General features: G+C 35.0%; 1 pseudogene; it reads left to right on the top strand.

Moving 5' to 3' along the window:
* Positions 1–24,482: 24,482 nt before the first annotated feature.
* On the top strand, positions 24,483–24,579 carry LOC150006592 (U6 spliceosomal RNA; annotated as a pseudogene).
* Positions 24,580–24,832: the final 253 nt, after the last annotated feature.

Genomic DNA, 24,832 nt, shown 5'->3' with positions numbered 1-24,832 from the left:
ATTATGTGCAAAGGCAATGACATGGGAAAGAGGCTGGCACAAAAGATGCTCTAAAAACAACAACAACATAGTAATTAGAGGGCATTACTAAAGGACAGAGTTGTCTCAGATAAAGATAGAAATAGATGTAAGTGATAGAATTAAAAAGAAGTAGTTGACAGTAATCAATATTTTATCATTAAGGCATTGAGAAGTTGGAAGATTGTGTAGACACTTAATGAAATGGACAGCATTCAAAGTAACTAGATTTTCAGTAAAAGTTGAGGGACATTTTGAGATTATGAATTTAAATTTTAATAGTAAGGTTTGAGATACCTATGGGATTATATTATACTTGGATAGGTGGTTGAATATGTAGATCTGATCTCTGAATAAAGATTTAGGGGAGTTATTCTCAGCCAGTATCATTGATCCCCCAGCACCAAGGAAACATTTGGCAATAACCAAAGACATTTTTGGTTTTCAATACTGAAGAACAAGAGGGTATTCTTGGCATGTGGAGTGTACGGGCCAGGGATGCTGCTAAATATCCTAAAATTCACAGGACAGCCCCCCTCCTTCACAACAAGGAAATATCTAATATATCAAAAGTGCCAAGGTTGAACAATCTTGGTCAAGAAATTGGAACATATAAAGTAAGCTTTTGATTGTATTTGAGCTTATTACAGGCGAATATGATTAGCTAAGATTCTAGAGTAAGAGGAGTAGAAAACCAATGACAAAGTCTTAAAAAATTCTAATTGTTAATGTCAGGGGGAACAGTGGAAATGCCTTCAAGAGAATCTAATAAGAAAAGACTGTAGGTACAAATGTCACACTCCTACAATTTGTCATTGAAACTGACTATATTAGTTATCAATTGCTATGTAACACATTACCTCAAGTCTTAGCTTAGAACCTTAAAACAACAAACATGTATGATCTCACATAGTTTCTGTAGGTCAATCTAGGAACTTCTTATCTGAGTAGTTCTGGCCCAGGTTCTATCACAAGGTTTGGATTGAGTTCTCACTTGGGGCTACAGTTCAACTAAGGCTGGGAAATCTGCTTCAAAGCTCATGACTTTAGTTGTTGGCAGACTCAGGTCCTCGCTGGCTGTTGACCAGAGGTTTTAGGACCTCAACACATTGCTTCACAATATGATTGTTAAAACATGACAGGTTTTTCCTCTTGAAATTAGATGAGAGAGTAAGAGAAAGAGAGAATCTTCAAGACAAAAGTCATTGGCTTTTTATAAACTAGTCTCATTAGTTCCTTACATTATAGTTGCCATTCATTAATGAGAGTTGTTAAATCCAGCCCACATAATTCTTGCCTGAGGGTATCTGGATGACATCTGACCAACCAATGAATGGAGTCAGCCTTTGTAAGGTGGCTGTCTCCTGATCACATCTGCTATGGAGAGCAAAGTCCCTTAGTTCAAACATGTTGCAGTGTTCACTTGGGGGGGAAAGTAGTTGAATCTGCCTCTAAGAGAAGCAGTTTTCCTCTAAAAATTTCCCCTGAAGTGTGCCCTGGGCAGGGGTTGCTGTATGCCAAAGGAAAAAATCAGCTGAATCTAGCAAATAGGAGTTAACTTACCTATGGTCCTTTTACACTCTGTGGTCAACTATAACCAGATTTTCATTAAGAAGTTGGCTTAAATGCTATATGCCTGACTTTTGCAGCAAAAATTAGTTTACCAAGATCAGAGGAAGCCCAACATGTCTGTGAAAACTTTCATTTTTCTAAAATATTAATTGGCTTTGTCTCTCAAGGAAAGTGTATCGCCAAAATTTTAGGTCTTATTTTTTTCTCACATGTTCTTAGTAAATAATATTATAAACCACCACCACCCATTAATATTATTCCAAGATAGTATTTTAAAAGCATTTTCCTTTGGTGGGCTTGAGTGCTAGAAACCAGCTTGAATTAAAGTTCAAGATAAAATAAATTTGACCTATAACAAACACAGGCTATGACAAATTATCCAACACCATTATCATTAGTTAATTATGTGTCAGCTGCCTGCTACATGCACTTATTTCCTTTTGTCACTCTCACTTCACATGATATAGGAAACTGAACTACATTCTTGGGGAAAACATAGAGCTGAAATATATTTATGTGTGGGCATTTTTATGCTATAAATTTTTATTGGAGAGGTTTTTCAAAAATAGTTGTTTTAACAAGAAGTGAATATATTGCTCTGTCACCCATTGTAATAAAAATGTATACAGTGAGTCATATCTTTCCACAGAAGTGTACCTAGGCCAGACATGCTACTGAGGACTTCTGGCACAGACTCAGCCTGAATGCTGGAATAGGCCCATGGAATCTCAAACAGTGGCAATGGAGGCTGGTTGGAATCATAAATGCTGACCATAGGCAACTTATTTGTGGAAAGCCACAGCTAACTTTGGCTCTGTGTTTTCCTCCCTTTCTGTCAGCAGACCACATAATCAGGATCACTGACTGCTCAGGCTCCTCATGGCTCCCCAGGTGATCAGCTGGAACAAAATTCAGTACAGTGCTCAATTAGTTGGATCAGGCAGGAGCTATTCATGCTTTCACGACCAGAATTTTTAAAAATATTACTCATTCAAATAAATATTATAAGCAGTAAAACATGAAAGAAGTCAAAGCTATTTCAAAATATGTTAACAAACTAAAATCTAATTACACATCTCTGCCAGTAATGTTATCAGTATTACATTGTACTAAAAAGAAACTTAGACTAAAATTAGTTAGCATAGTCGTCGTCGGCGGCGGCGGCAGCCGTCCGTCTCGAGAGACGATGGCGTAGCCTCTCGAGAGTCTATCTGCACCGCCGAGAATGGCCGTGCAGTCCGACTCGGGAGTGACAATCCCTGCCGCACTTGTTACAGGTGAAGGCAGATGGCCGTTGTTGCTGCTGTTGACGCTGCTTCCGCCTCGATCTTTTCTGGACCGCCTCCTCGTTGCGCGCAGCCTCCGCGCGTGACGTACCTTGCCTGACCGCGAGCCTCCAGGCTAGGCGGTCGTCTGCTTGAACTTCCCATGTGTTGAGATTGATGGAGCATTGTGTCATGTCCTTTTTGCAGATGTCTTTGAACCGCAGTTTTGGGCGCCCTGTCATCCTCTTGCCTTCTGCTAGCTCGCCGTAGAGGAGGTCTTTGGGGATACGGCCTGCATCCATTCTTTTGACATGGCCGAGCCACCTGAGGCGTCTCTCACTAAGAACTGCATGCAAACTGCTCATGTTGGCTCGCTTCAGCACCTCGGTGTTGGGGACCTTATCCTGCCAGGCGACATGCAGGACGCGTCGCAGGCACCTCATATGGAAGCTGTTGAGTTTCCTTTCGTGCCTTGCGTAGGTGGTCCACGTCTCGCTGCCATAGAGGAGAGTGCTGAGTACGCAGGCTTGGTAGATGCGCAGTCTGGTTTTCTCAGTGAGGCTGGAATTGTTCCACGCTCGCCGGTTCAGTCTGGCCATAACTGTGGCTGCCCTGGCGATTCTCCGGTTGACTCCAAGTCGACTGACAGCTCGAGATGGTGGACCCGAGGTAAGTGAAGTCGTTGACAACCTCCAGGGTGTATCCGTCGATGGTGATGCATGGGGGAGTCCCCGTGCCTTGAGCCATAACATTCATCTTCGTCAGGCTGATGGCTAGTCTGAACTCCTTGCATGCGTGGGAAAGGCAAGTGACTAGCTGCTGGAGTCCCTCTTCGGAGTGTGATGTCAAAGCTGCGTCGTCGGCAAAGAGCATCTCACGGATGAGCACCTCTTTGACTTTGGTCTTGGCTCGTAGACGGGCCAGGTTGTAGAGCTTGCCATCGGATCTGGTGTGAATGAAGACACCCTCGCTGCAGTCCTTAAAGGCGTATTGGAGGAGCATGGAGAAGAAGATTCCGAACAGCGTAGGCGCGAGGACGCAGCCCTGCTTTACTCCGCTGCTGACTGGGAAGGTCTCAGAGGTTGCGCCGTTGTAGGACATCGTGGTGTGCATGTTGTCGTGAAAGGACATGACCACAGCAAGCAGATGTGGTGGACAGCCAATCTTCCGTAGCAAGCTGAAGAGTCCGCTTCAACTGACCAGATCAAACGCCTTCGTAAGGTCTATAAAGGCGCGGTAGAGTGGTTTATGCTGCTCGTGACACTTCTCCTGCAGCTGGCGTAGGGAGAAGATCATGTCCACTGTTGATCGGCCAGCTCTGAAGCCACACTGGGACTCTGGGTAGACGTGGGAAGCAAGGGTCTGCAGGCGGGCAAGAGCGACCCGGGCGAATACTTTGCCGACGACGCTGAGGAGAGAGATGCCCTGGTAGTTGTTGCAGTCGCTGCGGTCTCCTTTGTTCTTGTACATGGTGATAATGTTGGCGTCTCTCATATCCTGGGGGATGTAACCCTCCTTCCAGCAGAGACAGAGTAGATGGTGGAGCGGCTGTAGCAGGACTGGTTTCCCGCTCTTTAGGATTTCTGGAGGGATTCCGTCGCTTCCTGGTGCTTTCCCGCAAGCGAGGCGGTCGATGGCTTTGCCGAGCTCTGCCGCAGTAGGTGGGGTGTCTAGCTCCTCCATGACTGGTAGGTCTGGGATGGCGTTAAGAGCAGTGTCTGTTACGGTGTTCTTCGTTGCGTACAGCTCGAGGTAGTGCTCGGTCCACCGCCGCATTTGCTGTTCCTGGTCAGTGATGACCTCACCTGTCTTGGACTTAAGGGGGGCGATCTTGGAGGGGATTGGGCCTGTTGCCTTCTTGATACCCTCATACATTCCTCGTGCGTTGCCTATATCGGCAACTTGAAAAACTTGAAAACAACTTGAACAACTTGAAAAATAAACTCACCCAGTTTATAAATCAAAAAATATTAAAATGACATCTAAAATTATTCATTTTTGCAAACTTTAATTATTTAATTTATGAAAGCCTCATTATCTTCAGGACTCTTGACACAAAAGAACAGGAACATTGCTCCAACTAAAAACAAGTGACTAAATGAAAAGGTATTGAGGTGTAGATACCATAGTTATGAACTTTGCAACTGGTTACCTCAACCTACTTGATTTTATCAAAATACATGTTTATGTGTAATTTCACATCTCTTGTTCACATGTATTTAATTTGGTTGAAGTAAAATAGAATCACCTAATGTAAAGGTGACATGAGGCCAATTTCATGTAAAATAACATTAACGCCACCAAGGATATACTTTCATCAAATCAAATTTTAATTTCTTAACAGTTGTATTCCTACATCCCTCTGATGCTTTATACTGCATGAGTATTTATACAGAGGCATCTTATTTGATCAGTGATTTTAAAGGCAACCTGTGATTTCAAAGATCTCAAAGCTTTGCAAATTCCAACCACAGCCGTGAAGATATTGAGAAAATGTTCTTGTTCCCAACACTAAGCATGGAAAATCCAGAACCTACAAAAGGAAAATAAGTCTTCGAGGTCTTTCAAGGTTAGTGAGCAAAGTTTGAAATCTGATACTCCTGGCACCTACTCTGCAATTTTAACTAATATTTCATTCTGCTTTTCTCTTTCTGATCTGCCTAATGAGCAGCTGTCGAGCATTAAGCAAAATCATCCCATTCCCTTCCTGCTAAAAATACACTGTATGTGCCAACTTCCAAAAAGGAAGCAAAGGAGATGATGTATAGTTTTCAGTCCAGGTGCTTTATTCAGTCCCCAGTCTTTATTTAGCTCTTTACACATTCCAATAGTCATCATGTTTGCTGACACCTTCTGACAGCCCCAGAAGTCACCACTGCTGGGAGTGGTTGTACGAGATCATTTCCACATTCGTGGTTTAAGGAAAGAGATGATGTACCAGAGACAAGAGGTATATATAAAGCTGCAACTGGAGTAGCATGGTGCCCTGAGTGACAGGAACATACTTAGTCCAACATTGTGTGTTCTCCGTTACAATTTTCCTGGAAAACTCCTTAATGAAACAACTTAGATAAGTATGTTATTCATTTTATAAAATAAGATGTTTTCCCTATTAAATTTACTTTGATCATTTTTTCTTCTAATTAATGGCAGAGTTCGACATCCAAATCAACTATTCAATAAAATATAATTCTTAAAAATAGATACAAGTTCCACCTAAATATTTCAACAATGAAATCAAATTAGTTGACTCAATTATCACCATAATTATTCTCCATATTTAAAAAAATACATATTTGGGTTTATTTTTACATTACTCTACAGATATATTTACATATACACAGTGTAGTAAAAAGTAATCTAATAAACATAGGTTTTGGCTTCATAGACATCAAAGTACATTTATGCATATTTGATAAATATGATACATATAATGAAATATTATAAGCTGAGTTCATTATATATTATATATTAAAATTACAAAGTGGTATGCACTTTAAATGTAGATTTATGATTTTTATGTTTTATACCTTATGAATGATCTATAACATTTTTAGCGTTTACACTGCTGATTACAATGACAGGCAAACAATACAGAAATTAATTTAAATTAAAACACATGATGTGAATCATCACAACTGAAACCAGGAGATGGGCTAAAGACACTGTTTAAATGAGCACTGAAGTAAAGTTGTGAACAGGGAAATGTTGCAGAGTTGGTATGATTAGAAGGACTCTGAGAAGGAGGGGATGGGAGTGAGTGTGTGTGCGTGCATACGTGTGTTTATGTGTTTGAATGTTCTAAAAATAAGAGAGCTAAGATGTTTAGCCAAGAGACTAGAAATATAAGGAGAAAGCAGCTCAACTTTTTCTTAGTGAAAAGAAGTAAAAAGTGTATTTAATAGAAGCTGGTGGGAGAAAGTAAAGCTAACATGTATTAGGATCTTTATTGTATTTTGTAGAAAAGCCAGAGGGAAATGATTTAATTGGTGAATTACCTCACTCTTAAGTTCATAAAAATGATTTTCAAAGTCACCTCTTTGACTTTTTTGACTATTTTATTTCAAAAATAACGAGAAAATCAAGGAGATATTCATATCATACAGTATATTGATTTGGATGAAAATTCCAAGACTGCTGAGAAGCAACAGTCACTAAAGAATACTGATCATTGCCAACATTTTATAAAGAGTGAGGCTAATTGCCAAGTGAATTACAACTAAAACTTGCCCATTTTATATAAAAAATAAATCCTGAGTGTGTCTAGGTGGGAGAATATAGGTGTGTGTTATGTCTGAGAGTAAAAAGTAGGGAATAAATTTAAATTAAATTTTAAAAATTATCTTGTGAATTTTACTGTGCTAATTTTGAAGGGTTTCAAAAAAATCAAAGATGTCTTTAAATAATCAAATAATTTAAAAAATACTTTATTGTTTATGCTATTATAGTTCTCCCACTTTTCCAAATTTGTGTTCCTCTACCCAGCCTTCCCTCATTTCCATAGTCAGTCCCCACACCATTGTCCATGTCCAAGGGTAATGAATACAAGTTGACTAATACCTACACCTTCTTTCAACCAGTTACCACCTCCCCCATTATTTCTAACAGCTGTCAGTTTATTCCATGGTCAAATAAAGAATCTGATAGTCAGGGAGTGATGACTACAATAGAAATTAGGCTATTATTTATCAAGAATAAGATTGTCGGTTATTAAAATTGTCCTCCCAACCAAAAGCTTCATCATATCCCAAACATTTATTGGTTGCTTCTGTATTTTGACTCAAGGAATCTGTTTCAATTTGTTTCTCTTTTTCATTTTATTATAGAGCCTATAATTAATAAAGGTACATGTATTTTAAGCTATACCAGGGGTTCCCACACTTGTCTGCATATTGGAATCTCCTAGGGATCTTGAAAATATGCACTTGCCTGTATACCAAATACACAGATTCTAATTTAATTGGTCATGATTGTGGTTTGAGTTTGGTAATATATATATATTCTAAAAAACAGTCCTTTGTTTTACATGTGACTTACAAATATTATGCTCAATTCTGAAACTAATTTTTTCAGTGTCTTTACAGTGTCTTCAACAAAAAAGAAAAACATTTCTAAATATTAATGAAGTCCAATGAATCAAATTTATACTTCCTAGAAAATACTTCTGATATTATGTCTAAGTACTCTCTGCCAAACAGCAGGTTTTAAAGATTTTCTTTTATATTTTTCTCTAAAATTTTTATAGTCTTACATTTTACATTTAGATTTAAATTTTTGCTCACTGTATGAAGTTTAACACAAAATTTAGTTTCTAAAATATGGATTTCCATTTTTCCTAATGTCGTGTGTTGCAGAGTATCCTCTGTATTGAATCATATTGTACCATTTTCAGATTCAAGTAAGAGGATAAAGTAGACATGTTTTCCATATATTCCAACTAAGTACAAATAGAAATCTTGGATATTAAATATAAAACAAAAATAGAAAGACTCTTAAATGCGGAGAGAAGAAGTCAAAGAGCTAAAACTTTGGTATCCAAAGAATAACAAAATGGTGAGTTTCTTGGATTTGGGTTTTTTTTTAAAGATTTTATTTATTTATTTTCAGAGAGAGGGGAAAGGAGAGAAAAAGAGAGGGAGAGAAACATCAATGTGAGAGAGAAACATCAGTTGGCTGCCTCTTTCATGCTCCCAACCAGGGACCTGGCCCACAACCCAGGCATGTGCCCTGACTGGGAATCAAACCAGAGACCTTTTGGTTCACAAGCCAGGGCTCAATCCACTGAGCCACACCAGCCAAGGCCCTGGGTTTTCTTTTTGTCTCAAATATTCCAGAATAGGTGCAGGAAAAGTTGGCAATGCACAAATGCCAGTAGTCACAGACAAAAATTCACTCCGAGGAAAGTATCTTTATTCTAGCCAAAGGAGGAATAAAGGAACAGCTTTACATGACAGAAAATGTGCAGACAATGCCCACTCTGCTCCTGCCAAACACCACCATACAAAGGAGTACACACTCCACACCTGCCAGGAAATGCTGGGTCAAGAGCCAGCAGTCTACATTTATGAGTCTGAACATGGCCTACAGCCCCCGTCAGAGTGATGACTGAGGTAAAGCAGGGTGCTAAAACTTCTATCTCTCTGACAGGTGGTAATGAACCTAAACTTCCACTCCTACTGGAAGGAATAGGGTGGTGCTATGCCCTGTTCAACCAATCTCTTTACCAAATAAAAGCACACTATACAACATCTTTTAAAATAGTAGATTTAAAAAAAGATGTGCAATATTATGGTATACAAAATGACCAGGTTTCAGTTGAAAATAACACATTCCAAGAAACAGAAATGTCTCAAACTCAATGAGAAAAGAAAACAACAAACACAATCAGAGATAAGAAAGTTAAAATTATCTGACAAGGATTTTAAAGCACACATCATAAAAATCCTTTAAAGGGAAAATACAAACATACTTCAAACAAATAAAATATAAAATATCTAAATACATAAATAGCAGATGCAAAAAAGAAACAAAAACGTTTTTAAATTATGTACAACAGAACTGTTTAAAAAATCATTGGATGTACTGAGCAGCAAAATGGAGGAATCAGAAAAAAATAATTAGTGAACCTGGTGATGAAAAAAGATACATTAGCCAAAATAAACAAAATAGAGAAAATAGAGTAAAAAAATAAGCAGAGCCTCGGAAGTATATTAAACTATAACAAAAGATGCAACATATTTATCAACCCAATTTCAAGAGAGTAAAAAGAGGGTGAGACAAAAAATATTTTTAAAAATGGGTTTTTGTTTACAAAAATAATGCCTTTTCTGTTTTGGCAAAAGAAAATGTAACCTACAAATGCCAAACTCTAAGAAAAACAAGCAGGGTAAACTAAAAAAATGTGCATACCATAATTAAATATGCCATAATTAAGAGCTATCATAATCAAATTATAAAAACTAAAGGCAAAAGTAAAATATTTAAAGCATTCAGAGGTAAATCATGCATAACTTATTGGGAAACACCAAATCAAATGGCAGTCAATTTCTTAGCTAAAACCAGAAAGGTAAAAAAAATGTGGCTTAACAAATTCCAAGTTTGAAAAAGAGTACTGTATACCAAAAAATTCTATTATTGTAAAAATGAATCAAGACATTGCCAGATGAAGAAAAACTAAGGTAATTTGTTACTGGCAAAGCTACCCTTAAACAATAGTTAAGAGAAAATTACTTAAGGAAACTGTTGGATTTTCAGGAAAGAAAGAATTACACTGAAATTTATTTTAAAAAAGTATAAAAATAGAATAGACTGCATTTCTTCCTCTAAGTTTTAAATAATATTTTATTATACAAGCAAAAATTATAAAACAATTTGATATAGTACTTAATGTATGAGGCCTGTCCAGAAAGTATCCAGCCATATACTATGAAAAATAGAGTCACTTGTTGAAGAAGATACAAGAACCATTTTACACCGGGCAATGATGTCTCAGTCCCCTCCAAAGCAAGCAACTTGAGACCTCACACAGTTTCCTCAATTGCCATCAGATGTCCTGTTGCATTTTCCTGAATCTGATCCAGAGTCTGAAATTTCTTCCCTTTCAAAAGTGATGTTCGTTTTGGGAAAAGCTAGAAGTTGTAGTGTGCCAAATCTGGGTGGTAGGGGGGCTGAGTCACCTGGGTGATTTGATATGTTGCCGAAACTCTACATGAGATGTGATGCATAAGCAGGTGCATTGTCTTGATGAAGCTGCCCATAGCTGTGGCCTTCTGAATCATCTAAATAGTTTTCAGGAGAAATGTTTAAGCTTAATGCCAGTTTTGATGCAGACTTGTTGCTCTACTCATTCAGCCATTTTGAATGTGATAGCACACAGTACACATGCCAACTCAATGCTGACTAATGCCCCCATCGACTAGTACAGTGAAGTCATCATTGTTCACACATGCACATTCCAGTCCACTCTCCTTGGCTGCCAGGTTACATCTATGTGGCATGCTAACTCAATGGTGTCTAACACCCCCACTGACTGGTACAGTGAAGTCATCATTCTTCACACATGCACACTCCAGTCCACTCTCCTTAGCTGCCAGGTTACATCTATGTGGCACAAACCATTCTCCTTATATTAACAGTAGCTGACTTTTTCCAGACAGACCTCATATGTTGAAGAAATACTTAAGATCATTATATAGTAAAAGTTGAGAAATTAAGGTAATGTTTCTACCCTGTATGCCAAGTGGTAAATATTGATACCAATAGACTGTGACAAAGTATATATATACATTTTAATGCTTAGAGCAATGTAGCAATACCTAGTGTGTTGACCAATTTCATGAGTTAACTTGGCTAGGCCATAGTTCCCAGAGAGATGATCAAACACACCTGGTTGATGCTGTGAAGGCATTTTATAAATGAGGTTAACGTTAATCAGTATATTTTGAGTAAATCAGACTATACTCCATAATGTGGCCTCAGCCAATCAGTTAAATATCTTAAGAAAGAGACTAATATCTTCTAAAAAGTTGGAATTTGTCCAGAAGACAGCCTTCACACTCAAGCTATAATATCAACTCTTCCTTGAGTCACCAGCCTACTGCCAACATACTCTGCAGATTTTGGACTTGCAAGCCTCCACAATCAGTATGTAAGCCAATCTCTCTGTCTCTCTGTCTCTCTGTCTCTCCATTCTTAAATAGAATGCATTCAATCTTTCACCATTAAGTGTAATGTTAGTTGTATTTTTTTTGTAAATGTTCTCTCTCTCTCTCTCTCTCTCTCTCTCTCTCTCAGACACACACACACACACACACACACACACACATACACACACAAACAACCCGTTGGTCCTGTTTTTCTGGAAAACCTAATACAACCAGTAAGAAAACTTACTAAGTGATATAATCAAAACACTGCAAATAAATTAAGATATAATCCTAAAAAATGCTCAAGAAACCAATAAATAGGCAAATAGAAATGAAAAGAGAATCAGGAAATGAGAAAAAGGAATAAATAGAAAATAAGTAATAAAATATCAAAGTAAACATTCAGTATCAATAATTATACTAAAACTGGTTAAATCCTCCAGTTATGTGACAGAAATTGAAAGAATGGATAAAAAACAAAATATTATGTAAACATATATTCCTATACACCACTCACTTTAAATACAATAGCATATGTATATTGCAAGTAGAATGATAGAAAATATACCATAAAATCAGTTATCAAAAAATAACAAACTGGCCTACTGATATTAAATGAAAAGTGAACTTCAGAAGAAATTAAGTTACTGGATAAATAAAAGAAACATATGAACAGTAAAAGAACAATGCAACATGAAAAAAATAATTCAAAGTGAGCACAGAAACACAAACACAAAAACAACTTTTAAACCCACGAAATAAAAACTAATAAAGCCAAAAAAGAAGTGGATAAATTTACCACTATAGTTAGATATTTCATCATCCCATTCTCAATCATTGGTAGACATACTGGAGAAAAAATGAGTAAGGATGTAAAATAATTAAACAGCAAAATCAAGTGACAGGATCTAATCAAATATATAGACCATTCACCAAACAACTAATAAAACACTTTTTTTTTCCCAAGAACACTGGAATGTTCAATAAGATTGGCCAAATCCTGCATCATAGAACAACTCTCAACAAATTTAAAAGCACTGAAATTATGCGGAGTCTGTTTTCTTTTTTTTTTTTTTTAATTTTATTTTTTGGTTTTTCAATTACAGTTGTCCCATTTTTCCCCCATTGCTCTCCCCCACCCAGCCCACCCCTTCTCCCACAATCATATCCCTCCCTGTTGTCCATGTCCATGAGTCATTTATACATGTTCTTTGACTAAATCCTTCCCTTACTTATCCCCTTCTCTCCCTCTCTCCTCCCCTCCTATTGACTGCTATTCTGCTCCTTGTTCTATTTAGTTCGTTTGTTTATGTTGTTCTTTAGTTTCCTGTATTAGGTGATATCATATGGTATTTTTCTTTCTTTGCCTGGCTTATTTCACTAAGCATAATTCTCTCTAGTTCCATCCATGTTGTCGCAAATGGCAGGAGTTCTTTCTTTCTGCTGCATAGTAGTCCATTGTGTAAATGTACCACTGTTTTTTGATCCACTCATCTACAGATGGGCACTTAGGCTATTTCCAGCACTTAGCTATTGTAAACAGTGCTGCTATGAACATAGGGGAGCGTAAGTTCTTTTGAATTAGGGTTTTAGGATTTTTTGGGTACAATCCTAGCAGTAGAATCACTGGTTCAAAAGGCAGTTACATTTTTAGTTTTTTGAGGTAATTCCATACTGCTTTCCATAAAGCTGCACCAATCTGTTTTCTAATCTTAAGGTAATCAGGTAGAAATAAGTAACAGGAAAAATAATAGAGTTATTTTCCTAACTCTCCAAGCACATGAGAAATAAATAACAGACTTCTAAATATACTGTGAGTAAAGTACAGTTTTCTGGAATAAGTGGAAAATACATGGAATTGAATGACAGTAAAAACATCAAGATGTACTTAAAGCAATACTAAGAAAGCAATGATAGCATTAAAGGCTGCCATTTCAGAAAAGGAAAATATCTTAAATCAGTAATCTAAATTTCTACCTCACAAGACTAGAAAAAGAGGAGAAAAATAAACTTTAAAACATTTAGAAGGTAGAAAATAATAAAGATGTGCAGAAATTAATGAAATTGAAAATAGAAATAGAACTGCCATATGACCCAGCAATTCTGCTTTTGAGTATTAATCTGAAAAAAAGAAGCAGTAATTTAAGAAGAATTTATGTAGCATTATTCACAATGGCCATGACATAGAAAGAACCCAAATGTCATTACTGAAAAAGTGAATGGAAAAATAAGAAATATATATAATAATAATTTATATGAATATAAAATTTATAATTACATATATTATTCAACCATAAAAAAGAAAAACATGAAGTTTTGTCATATATGAGAACATGAATAAGTCTTCAGGGCATTATACTAAGTGAAATAAGACAGACAAAAAAAGACAAATACTATAGAATTGCACATACATGTTGAGTCTGACAAAAAAAAAAGAGCTCATGAATATAGAGAAACTATCAGTTGTGACCAGAGTTTGGGGTGAAGGTGGGTAAAATAAGGAGAAGAGCCTAAAAATATAAATTTCCAGTTATAAAATGAATAAGTCAAGAGGATATAATGCACAGCATTGTGCTATAGTTAATAATATCCTTTCATATTTAAAAGTAGCTTTGAGAGTTACTCTTGATAGTTTTAATCACAAGAAAAAAATGGCAATTGTGTATGGTTGCCAGTGTTAACTGGACTTATTGTGCTGATCATTTTGTAATATATACAGATTTTTAATCATTACTTTGTACAACTGTTATATCAATTATTCTTCATATTTTAAAGAAAGGAAACAATGCTGAAAATCAAGAAATCAAAAGCTAATTATTTGGTAGCATGGACATTTCAATTGTGTTAATTCTCCCAATCCATGAACATGGTATATGTTTCCACTTACTTGTATGTTCTTCAATTACATTCTTCAGTGTCTTATAGTTTTTCCAGTACAGGTCTTTTACATCCTTGGTTAAATTTTTTTTTTTTAGTTATTTTATATTTTTGATGTGATTGTAAATGGAATTATTGTTTTAGATTCCATTTCTGATAGTTCACTATTGGTGTATAAAAACATCACTGATATCTGGATAATTACTTTGTATACTCTTGTTTTACTGCATTCATTTACTCTTGTTTTACTGAATTCATTTATCAGTGCTAGTAGTTTTTGGTGGAACCATTGGGGTTCTCTGCATACAGTATCATGCCATTTGCAAATAATTTCTGTTTTAATTCTATCTTTCTCATTTGAATGCTTTCATTTCTTTTTCTTGTCTGACCCAAAGCAACCAATATAGTCAACACAGTTCCTATCAAGATACCAATGTCAGGGAGATCAAAGATGGCAGAGGAGTAAGTGGAAGCTACACTAACCTTCTCCCAGGACCAGTCTGGATTTACAACTTAATTTTGGAGAAATCATCTGGAATAACCAACCGATCACTAGCTGGAGAGAAGTCTTATAACCACAGAGAGACAGAAAAGGCCGCTACATCACAACGTGACCAATAGGGAGTGCGGAGACGCAGATGGCCTGACTGGGCTCCCATGGGTGTCAGCTGAAGGGATTGAGAAACAGCTCAGTAGCCAGGGGTTTCCCCTGAGAAGTGCAGTGTCTAAACCCCCAGCTGGGATTCCCAGCCAGGCTTCCCAGCCTACAGCAACAGGGTGGAAAGTAAAATAGTATCCAGCTGTGAAAAGCGAAAAGCCACAGGGTTTCTTGCTAGCTGGAGAGAAACAGCAGGAGAAAAAAGAGTTCTTAAATGGATCACATATGAAAATATTTCATCCCTCACTGAGCCTGGGCTCAAGCAGAGAGAAGGCAGAGAGGACTGGAGAAACTTGGGGAGAGTTTGGTGCGGTGGCTTTGAGGGGAGACCTGGGGAAGCAGCCGACTGGGTCCCAGTGCTGACTCATCCCCAGTACTGCAGGCAGACCATTCCCTCCAAATGGCCTCAGCCTGAGGGGAAACAAAAGCCCAGCCTACAGGAATTAAGCTGCCACACCCAGGGTCCTTAAACCTGACGGCTAATCACAGATTGAATAAATTAACAACTAAAGAAGCCAGATAAAGGCAGAAGATCCCTGGAAGTCTCCAACAGGCCACTTAGGGCCAGACCGGTACATAATCTGATGACACCAGGGGCAGATCCAGGAAGTGCAGATCATTCTAAGAAGCACCAACAAATAGGAGTCACAAAAATGGGGAGAAAGAGAAACAACCCCCCATCGAAAGGAAAGGTAGAATCCCCAGAAAGAGTGCTAAATGAAATAGAGGGAAGCAAACTATCAGATATGGAATTCAAAACATGGATTATGGAGAAGCTCAATGAGCTCAGCAGAAACTACAGGGAACTCCAGAAAAACTACAAAGAACTTACTGAGAATTACACCAGCATTAAAAAAGACATAGAAATTAATTAATTCTGTAGTTCCAATACCAGTTCAGTTTTCAAAACCTTTTCAGTGTTATAGGAATCAGTTTGTGTACTTGTCACCAAGTGTTCATTCTGGAACCTGAGTAGTGGTTGGTTTTTAATTCTCCAAGTCTTTTATGCATGTTTCAGTTTGGTTTCATTTATGCACAACATGGACCTAAGTTGGCAAAACACCTCCATGTATTTTTATGTATCCTTGAACTCATTCTTGAGCAAAAACATAGTCACAAGGGTAATGTCAGAAAATAAAGGTCAGCATAGGTCAAAATTTTACCTACCACAGTCTTAAAATGGTTGTTCCATGCATTGTGTTTGTGTTTATCATTTGCATCAATGGAAGAGGCAGAGTGAAATGTGCTTACTCAATCTTTCTCATGGCATAAACCTTCCAACTGCAGTATTTCTAATCTTAGATATTTTTTTTAATCTCTAGAATCTCAATTCCACTTTTACTTGTATTTTATATTTCCCTAACTTCTGCACAATTTTTCTAACTTATTAAACATCTAAAATAATTGTAATAACCTTTACTCTGTTTGTCTACATATTTTATCACCTGTATTATTTCTAGATTTAGTGATCTCTTACTTCTCTTTCTGGATCATATTTTCTCAATTCTTTGCATGCCTTGTAATTTTATATTAAGTTGAATATTCAAAATTTTAGTACACATGCAGTTGTATTGCCCTGGGTTGCAGTAAGCTTTTGAAAAGACTTTGATCTTTTGAGGCTTGCCATTAAGCTTTGATTGACAGAAAAATAGAAACTATTTTAGTGTTAACTTTGTTTCAATACCTCTCTGAGTTTTCTACCTAAGATCCCTTAAATTATGTTCTCAGCCCTGTGAATCCAAGACATTGTTTGTTCCTTTTGAGTGGTTTATTTCCAGACCAAGATAGTTTCCTCACATGCATGTGTTGATAAGTAATCAGCTGAATATCTTCTAGGAACATTCTGAAGATTTCTAGAGCTCTCATTTTGGGAATTTCTCTTTTCTTATACTTTAGCTGCCTTGGACTTATACTTCCAACTTTACCTCATTAATTCAAGTAGTCTGCGAGGCTCTGATTGGGTTCCTTTTTCTTTTACTTAAGCCTGGAAATTCTCTCCAGGAAGTAATTGGGTCAATAATAGGGCTTATGTTATCTCAACTTTGTCAATTCTCTCAAAAATCACTGTCCTGAGTTGCCAGATATACTATGTCTGAAATCATTGCCACATATATTTGGTCCCGATTTCATTTGGTTCAGGTGGAGGGTAAACACAATCTCTATTATTCCACCTTGGCTGTAAAGCAATTCCCATATAATGTTTGTTTTTTTTTTATCCTCATTTTTTGTACTTATTTATATTTACCTATTTTTTGTTGTTCATAGTGCTTTTTCTGTATTTTAACCTACATCCCACTTGATTGTCTATTTATGAGGAAACATTTAATCTTAATTATGTAACATCACAACTTATCAATAATAACTTACAAACTTCTTTTGTTTATTTTATATCAGATCCTGACTTCAGAGCTTTAAATAAGTTTGGCTTACTAAAGGTGAATAGCGAACCAATATTTCTATTAATAATCTTATTTTTCAAACAAAGACATTGAGACTTTCATAGATCAAGTACCTTTATCAAAATCACACAATTGACAATTCCACTGACCAGACATTAATTCAGGTCTGATTAGATCTAGAGATCATTCCCTTAGAACTCTCTTCTTGTGTCAGGAGTGAAGATAGTAGACATTGCTCATGTTTGACTCTTAAACAATTTTAGTATTATAAAATTTTTAATATTAAAAATAGTATTTATCTAGAAAAAATCAAAGGACTAAATTTGCAATCTCATGAGGGAGCTCCTCATTTGTATGAGAGAACATCATGTACACAGATTTGATATTGAACATCTCACATTGCATCGTCATCATTTGTTTACTTCTCATCTGTCCAAGAATGCTATGAGAATTTTTATGGCAACAGCAATCTGTAATCTGTGATTCTTATTTGTACTCTCAAAATCTAGGTTAACGCCTGACTTTTAGGAAATGCTCAGTAAATGTATTAAATGAATGATTTTTTCCAATCAGATAAAGCCCATGTTTTATTACAGAAAAAATAGATAAATAGCAGAAAATTAATTTTTCTTGTATGAAATTAGTACATAAAAATTAACGTCTGAGAAGAATATTTTTTTTATATGGGTCATTTTCTTTAACACATACTTGTATCCCCTCACACATATCTCCCACATACTCATATACCTCCATGTAAAATCCATACCCACACTACACAGATCCTAATATTTGCTAAGGTTCTTAACTAGGAATCCACTGAAGGTTTTGGACTTAATGAAAGAATTTTAAAGAGAATATGGACTTCCTGCAACTGTGTATAAAATCTTGTGTATAAGTGCATTTTTCTTGGTAGAGGCTGAATAATATTTGCAGAGGGATCTGTGATTTTAAAAGGTTAAACATTTCATTAAATTCTGCTAAAGTTAACCATCTTTTTTTTAATCTTTGCACAAAAAGGATAACATGGAAGAAAGAAAGGAAGGGTATGTAGAAGGAAGCAAGCAAGCAAGGAAAGAAAAAAGATGACAAAAATGTTTGGAAGGAGATGGTATAGCACACTAGAATACATTCTCGGATTTCTCATTGTCTTATTTTCTGAGAGTACTGCTTCTGCTTAAAACATTTACCGAATAGCTCTGCCAAGAGCAACGTGCAATATTTCTATTCCCAAAAGCAAAGAATTTGTGTCAACACTTAACTTAATGTTTTACTATATTTAATGTCTGTTTTTTTGAAACAATACAAGCTTCTGTTCACAGCTCTTCATTCTTCATTGTGATATTTAAAAAAAACTCTAACTTTAACCTTATTTTTAATAATAGACTCACAAAAGTTGATCATATTAATTGTCATGATATTTATATACTAAAGAATTCTTTTTCTAGGTCCCTTGACAAAGTGTTGCCTATTTAGAGGTATAAAAGTAAGTGTCTGCTGGGTGCCACCTCTTGAATAATTGATGTTTCTCAACCTGTGAATGTTGAAGGCTAAGTTCCCCTCATCTCCAATATTTTAGCAACTTCCTTGTCTTCCAGCATATTCATAAGCTTTCTTTATGGCTTACTTTTCTTTGTCAAATATCTCTACCTAGACCCTACACTTCCAGTCATATCAGGGTAGTTTAATTTTATTATAACAGTGATCATAATGGACCTGTCTTCCAGATTTTTAGCAACCAGGAAACAATAATTCTGTCTTCTACTTTTGTATAAACAATGTATGGTCTTTTGAATTAACAAAGAACAAGTCATTAGAGTCTCATGTAATAAGAAAAGACATTTCACAGAGAGCCAGAAGACTAATAGTGTCTGCCTTGTTCTTATGTAACATTTTTTAATTTTGTGCAAGTTTAACTATTTAAAATATTTTTTTCATTTCTGTTGTACAATCAATAATGTAGCCCAACATTTCATTTCATTATGCCATGTAATTATATGTGAAATAACTTTTAGAAATATAAATTGTTATTCATAATTAGCCCACTATATGCATAAAACAGACAGTGAATTTTATGCACATTGATACAAGTAGTCACATTCTAAAAGAATTTTATTTCTTTCTCTTTTATTTTAACTATTAACATTTACTAAAGCATGGATGCTTCCATGATAGAGAGAAAATTATGATAAAATTTTATATTAATATATTGGATAACATTATGAAAACATGTTATGGGTTCCATAGAACACATTAAATTTAATAAAACTAAATGAACATAAAACCAAATGAACTTGTCCTTGATCTTTTATGGCCCTTTAACCTAGTAGTCCCACCCATGGTCTATGAAGCAGGAGTGACATAAAAATGGGCAGTCAGATTTCCCACATAGTCCTGCTCAACCTATCTTACACTCTACTTTTTAAAAAATAAAATTTAATTTTTACTATAACTTCAATAACCACCCTTAATTTTTAGAGGAGTCCATATTAAAAATAAAAACTCAATTCCAACTGTGGGTTCTAGGTCACTTGTCAACCAGCCAAGTAATGTATTCATGTTAATAGTGGCACTGTTAATAATAAAAATAATATATAGTAAGATCTGAAAAAACATTTTAAAATAAATCTGTGGGGAAAAGAGAAAAGACTGCATTAACATAAATACTATATGATTTCATTTATATATGGAGTCTAAGAAAAAACAAAGAAGCAAACAAAACAAAATAGAAAAAGACTCATATAAAGAACAAATTGATGGTTTTCAGGAGGAGGGATAGGGGATGGATGAAAAATGTAAAGGGGAATAGGAGGCACAAACTTTCAGTTGTAAAATAAATAAGTCATGAAAAAGTAATGTATAATATAGGGAATATAGTCAATAGTATAATAACTTTGTATAGTGACACATGTTTACTAGATTTATCAAAGTGAATAATTTGTAAGATATATAAATGCTGAATCATTATGTTGTGCACCTGAAATTCATATAATATGGTATGTTGGTTCTAATTAATAATAAAAATAAAATAGAATCTAGATAAATTTTTGAAAGAATAAATTTTAAAATTTATTTTAGTTTATTTTAACAAAAATATAAGCCACTGATATTAAATCATATTTTTTGAACATTTTTAACTGGAGTAGATTTTTCACTCTAGTAATTAAAATAGAGAATAAAATACAAGTTTTCAAATAAGCAAGTTCAGCCAAATGTCTTCAAACCCCCTTTCATTTTATGAGTATCTATTAACTACACTAGTGGATATGCCTCTTAAAACGGTGTGGCCATATTCATATACTATTTTGTTGTCCAAAAAATTTAGCATAAACTCAAACTGATTTATATCACGTATTTATGTGATTATAGTTGTTTTTGTCATGTAAGGTGAGGAAAATCTTATTAGCAAAGAGTAATACATATTTGGATGCCTTACATTCTATCTCTTTTCTTGAAATATACCATATGAAGAAATAGAGTATTTAATGTATTCCAAATCTTATATATTTTATACCATGTAATTTCAAAACACTTTTAACTATATTGTAAATAATAAATGTTATAAAATACTTCAAGTATAACTACTTTTTCAGTTAAAAGAAAAACATGAAGTATTCAACTGTTATAAAACATAACGTCAACATATCTTTTTTTCTTTTGGGGAATTTATTGGAATGACAATGGTTAAAAAAATTATACAGGTTTCAGGTACACTATTTCACAACACAACATGCATAGATTATATTGTGCATTCACCACCCCAAGTCAAATCTTCATTTATCACTGTTTATTCCCCTATACTTTCCTCCAACACCCCAAATCTTTTCTTCACTGGCAATCACCACACTGTTGTCCATGTTCATGAATTTTTTCCCTTATTTTTATTTTTTGCTCCATTTCCCCACCCTCTACTACCTAGTCCCTTATTCTCCCTCAACAACTATAACAATTTTTAACAATTTGGATATATTTTATGTATAAAAGAGATGTTAGATTAATAGTTAATAGTTAAATAGAATGTGTATTTGGAAATACCTACATTATCAAATATACACAATACATTTTTCAAAACAAGTATTAGCTTCAATAAAAATAAATAATAAGAAAGGATTCAAAATATAACGTATTTTTAAAAATATTAGTGACATAGATAGTGAATGGCAAAATCTAAGGAGTTGAGTAATATATCTTTCCATATTCACAGTACCTTATTTACTATAGCTCACTTGATTTACATTGGAGAAAATTGAGAGCCATGTTAATGCATGTTTGTTCATGTGTGTGAGAATGCTTTGTAAACATCCATTCAAAAGGAAGCTTGGAGGTAATACTTCCTAAATGGTAGGGAGAGGACCTTCGTGAATCTACACATCTATTAAAAACAACAAAAAAACAAAAGCAAAACTGGCAAATTGCCAACATCATTTTTTTTTCAGACTTCCAAGTAACAAAAATGACCCATTTTATATAAAAGGTCCTCAGTATGAGTAATTATTGACTTCTCATCTGAAATCACACAGAACAGAAAGCAACGCATATATTCCACATGTTTAAATAAAAGATTATTAGTCAAGGTGGAGGAATTGAGCCAAAAAATAGGATATGGACAACACTGTGGTGTTCGGAAGAAGAAAAGACATAGGTGGAAGGGATTATAAGGGGGATAAACTAATAAAAAAATTGTAAAATTTTTTAAAAATTTTGTTGATTGATTTATTGTATTTTTATTAAGGTTGTCAAAAAAAATTTTTTTTTAAAATACGTTCTGTCAAAATAGGACATTTCAGTATAAATGGTGAGAAAATTTCTTGCTAGCAGATTACTCTATAAGAAAAACTGAAGTGAATCATTCAGGCCAAATAAAATAAGAGTATACAAGATAATAGCTTACTTTCACAGAACCAGTAAAGGTAACTAATGGATATGTATAAGACAGTATAAGTGCATTTTTGTTAATATTTTTCTTCTATATAATTAAAAGAAAACTGCATAAAGCAATAATTATAATTAATAATTGTATGCAGTGCATACAATTGCCAAAATATAGCTGAGTAGCTAGGCTGATAATTAGCTAATAATAGATAAAGATTAATTTACATGACAATATTATCCCAAAGAGGGGGAAATGGGCAATTTTGGAGCACAGTTTCTGTAAACTACTTAAATTAATATTAATCTGAGCTAGATTGTTTTAAGTTAGATTGTTATGTGATTTCCAGGATGACAAAGAGAAATACACACACAGGAGCACACACCAACATATGAAGAAAATAACAAGTGAATTAAAATGGTACACTAAAAATATGTTTTTAACATAAAAAACAGTGACAGTGAAATTAAGTATCAGAAATATAAGGCATATAGAAATAAAGAGCAAAATGACAGTGGTACCTTCTACCTTATTATTAATTACCTTAACTATAAAAGAATAAACTACTTAAACCAAAGACATAGATTGAAAGAGTATATAAATTTATATGAAACAGCAATGTGCCATCTACAAGAAATTTGTTTTAGTTCCAAAGACACAAGCAGGTTCAAAATAAAAAGACAGAAAAAGATATGCATGTATAAAATTGCTGATAGTTTAGTGGCTGGACTGATATTACACTAATGAGACTAAAACAAAAAATAAAAGAGTATTACAGATATAAATAAAGAGAATTAAAAAGTAAACATTTTTGTCCTAAAACCTATAAAGAAATTATATGAAGTTGTAAATAAAAGAAATGAAATACTTTGATGAAATGGTCAAACTGTTAAAAAGGTTGCTACTGAAAATTACAGAAGAAAAAAATAGTTATCTGAATAGACCTATAAGCAGAATAGAATCAAGAGGGATACAAGATTTAAATGTAAGTCATGACACCATAAAAATCCTTGAGGAAAATATAGGCAGTAAAATTTCAGATATTCATGCAGCAATATTTTCACTTATATATATCCTAGAGCAAGGGAAATAAAGGAAATAATGAACAAGTGGGATTACATAAATAAAAAAGGAAGCAAATGAATGGAAAAATATATTTGCCAATGATACCTCAGACAAGTGTTGAGTGTTCAAAATATACAAAGAACTCATATGCCTCAACACCAGGAAGACAAACACTCTGATTAAAAAATGAGCAAAGAACCTGAACAGACACTTCTCCAAGGAGGACATACAGGGAGTGCATAGGCATATGAAAGGATGCTCAACATCACTAGCCATCAGAGAGATGCAAATTAAAACCATCATGAGATCCCACCTCACACAGTCAGAGTGGAAATCATTAACAAATCAACAAACAACAAATGTTGGTGAGGATATAGAGAAGAGGGAACCCTAGTGCACTATTGGTAAGAATTCAGACTGGTGCAGCCACTGTGGAAAACAGTATGGAATTTCCTCAAAACACTAAAAATGGAACTGTCTTTTGATTCAGTGATCCCACTGCTGGGATTATACCCTAGGAATCCTGAACCACTAATGAAAAAAGAACCTATGCACTCCCATCCCTATGTTCATAGCAGTGTTATTTACCCTAACCAAGTGCTGAAAACAGCCTAAGTGCCCATTAGTAAATGAATGGATCAAAAAATTGTGGTACTTTTATGCAACAGAGTAGTACCCAAGAGAAAGAATAAACTCCTACCTTTCACAACCGCATGGATAGACTGGGGAGTATTATGCTAAATGAAATAAGCCAGGCAGCAAAAGACAAACATCATATGATCTCACTTATAATGGGAATCTAATGAACAAACAATAGAGCTAGAACCAGGGGCATGGAAACAAGTAACAAACTGAAAGTGACCAAAAGAGAGGGAGGATGGGGAGAAGAGGGAAAGAAGGAGAAAGGTCTAGTCAAGGAACATGCATAAATGACCCATGGACATGGACAACAGAGTGGGGATTAACTGTGGGAGAGGGGGTGGGCAGGGCACTAGAGAGCAAATGAAGAAAAATTGGAACAACTGTGATAGAACAACAACAAAAATTAAAATAATAAAAAGATGTAAGATATAACATTAGTAATTTTTAAAGTTCCTACAATAATAAAGTTGAGTGCTTACTTTGGTAACATATACAGAAACTGGAAGGAAACATGATTAGCATGACCCTTGCACAGAGATGACATGCAAATTTGGAGACATTCCATATTTTTGACAATAAATAAGTATAATACTTATCTATAATAACCTTAAATATAAATGATTAAATGCACCAATCAAAAGACATAGAGTAGCTGAATGAATAAGAAAACATGACCCACATACATGCTGTCTACAAGAGACCCACCTCAAAACAAAACATCTACAAAGACTAAAAACGAAGGGATGGAAAAAATATTTCAAGCAAACAAATATGAAAAAAAAGATGGGAAACAATATTTTATGAGAAAAATAAATTACAAGAAA

Source organism: Furipterus horrens, unplaced genomic scaffold (genome assembly GCF_987537825.1).
Source record: "Furipterus horrens unplaced genomic scaffold, mFurHor1.1.pri manual_scaffold_6, whole genome shotgun sequence".
NCBI lineage: Eukaryota > Metazoa > Chordata > Mammalia > Chiroptera > Furipteridae > Furipterus > Furipterus horrens.
The sequence above is the reverse complement of the archived record's forward strand: the minus strand, read 5'-3'. Positions and strand labels throughout refer to the sequence as shown.